Below are 2,871 nucleotides of genomic sequence, written 5' to 3'. Positions count from 1 at the left end.
CTTTTTCATTGTTTGTTTTGTAGGTCAATTGGCAGTCATGAGGACATTTACCGCCTTGATGTCCACCAGGCAGCACAACTGACCTTTTGACCTTTGTTATTATTGTAATGTTCAATAACATGTCACCGATGTACCTTATTTTTGTTGCATGACCACAAAATCAACACAATTTACTGTTTGTATATGATTGTATGGAATAAATTCAAAATAAACCGTGATAATGAGAACTTATAATGTGAGTTTTGTGTGTTGTCTTTCTATGTTAAGTAATTTTCTTCACATAAAAAAAGCATGTACCCACGTTTTAAGATCTCTGTGACTGACTAGTTGTAATCGTCCGCCTTTGATTAAATCGAGCTTCGGTATCTTATCGTTGCGCCGTGATGGGAAAGCCATCGTCTGTTAAAGCCTGTTAAACAATGGTGGTCGATATTTCAAACTAATCTTATTAGAGTTCATGCAAGGTCACTAGACCAAAACCTTGGCGTCCGGCCAACATTTAATTTCTATTCAGTTGTTACTCCGGTGTGGCCTTCAGAGCACGCGTGGACACACAGCATCGCACAGAGTCGAATGATCTTACAGGTCAGGAGGAAGTGGAGGCAATAAGACAGAAGTGAGACGTGCACATTTACAGTTGTGTGTATTTGTAGCTGTAAACAGTTTGTTGTGTTGTCCTTTGTGGAGCACATAGCACAAAACTACAATGCAATATGTTAACTTAAATCTAATTCTAATTCAACATAGTCAACTGGAAAGGCGCACACGCTAATGGCGTCTGAACTTTATTTTGATTGTAAAGTCTTGGTGAAATATTTTGAGTTGTATAATTCGTCACATTGTTATAATGTTAAAAGGAACAGTCAATTATTGTTTTTTTCCCAGAGTCCAACAAGTTCCCCACCAATATTTTTATATTGGCGGTGGTGGCGAAGTCCATAGGGACTAGGCTTGGCAACTGGAAGGTCACCAGTTCAAGTCCCGGCAAGACCAAGTGCTACCGAGGTGTCCCTGAGCAAGGCACCGTTCAAAATGGCAGCACACTGCTCCTAACACTAGGATGGGTCAAATGCAGAGAATCAATTTCCCCACGAGGGATTAATAAAAGTCCATCTTATCTTATCTATAAGAAGTCAACAGAAAATGTATATGTAGTCTTTGTTGATGCATTTTTCAAGTCAACAATGAAGAGAAATAAGACACAAGTTTAGAAATGTCAACATATCAAATACAAAGTTTAACATTTAGGGATATTTGCTTATCTCTTTCTCAGATGAAGAACCCCCCCCCTCATGTTTTAGCATAATGAAGCTACAGCCAGCAACCGGTTAGCTTTGCCCTTTCTGTCGAGTTTAACAATATGTTGTTTTTCCATATAGTCACCATTATCTAATTTAGCCAGCAGACGTGTTGGTATTCCTAACTTGTCAGATTGTGTCATCTTATCCCTGACTTACCGGCACTTCTCACATCTTTATTCTGGATTTCTTCAGTAAGGTCACTTTTTGGCAAGAGCTTTTATTTCGATTGCCATTTGTGGAACGAAACTAACAACCTCTTAAAATGACAAGCAATCCAGACTGTGGTGTGTCGAGAGCAACCCGTGTCTTTGTCTTTTTCATATCGTGTTGTATAATTCTGTGTGTCTGACTTGTTTGTTCTATGTATGCATATATACTGGAACAATAACTACCGTACTTTTCGGACTATAAAGGACACAAATCTCGTTCTGTCTCTCGGTTCCACTTTTACTTTGGCGCGCTACCTGTCTCACTCTTTTCCGGCCTCCAGCTTTTCCTGCTGGAGCCCGCCGCTTAAAGGTGGCGGGCGCGGACCGGTCCTAGAGCCCATCGTGTTAAAGGTGGTTAATTTGACCTGTAAAATCCATAGATTTAGGAGGTTCCCTAGTGGCCGTTAGCTGTACAAAAAAAATGGGGAAAAAAGTCGCGGTTTATAGTCCGAAAAGTACGGTATCTAATTAGTGGGCTTTTGAGTTGACCTTGGATAAAGCCAGTCTCGCTAACTAGCTGCTGCAGAATTATTGCAGTTAAGATTACAATTTCCTTTTGACTCTCTTCTCGAAAGCAAATCTCTTCTCCTTCAAACAGCTCGAGAGTGGCAACATCTCACTGACAGGTTATTTCTTTGAAGGTGACACAGTTGACCACCCCACATTTGATAGATCCTAATATCTGTATTTACACACTTAACGTTTTAAAGGTTCCTCTCTTACTGTCATGCCCTGTTGTGTAAAACGCTCGGAACTAAACACACATGCAGCTAAAGTGACACATCTGTCTGCACCAACATGTATAGTTTGAGGTATAATACACTTCACCCAAGGGTTTCCATCTTGTCCCTCACAGGCCACCGTTAGCCACATTGATGTCACCCCCTCTGTCAAACTGGACTCTCTCACAGTGTTGTCTTTCTTAGCCTTTAATGCTGTTGTTTACAAACGCAACAGCGGCAGATCTTAAACGGGGAAAGTGCGGATGAAACAATACCCAAATCGAGCAGAGAGGACTGAGAGAGAGAGACGCCGGAAAAGTTGAAAGCAGAGTTGGTCAATTATAACAGACTCCTCCGGCTTTGAGCCTTCGACAATAAGCTTATACGCTGTTTCTTAAGTCATCCGCTGCCAGAGAAATCCTGTTCACCGTGTACCAGCCAGCGTGGATGTCAACCGCAGCGTGCTCACATGGGATCACAGACCTGCTGCGTTATGGGAAGACAAACAGCCACTTTACACACACAGGAAACACACCGCAACAACACTGACACGAGCATGTGATGGGGGGGGGGGGGGGGTGTGTGTGTGTGTGTGTGTGTGTGTGTGTGTGTGTGGTTTCTTGACTGCTCCTGTATAAT

This window comes from Pseudochaenichthys georgianus, chromosome 24 (genome assembly GCF_902827115.2).
Source record: "Pseudochaenichthys georgianus chromosome 24, fPseGeo1.2, whole genome shotgun sequence".
Lineage (NCBI taxonomy): Eukaryota > Metazoa > Chordata > Actinopteri > Perciformes > Channichthyidae > Pseudochaenichthys > Pseudochaenichthys georgianus.
Note: the sequence above shows the minus strand (reverse complement) of the source record.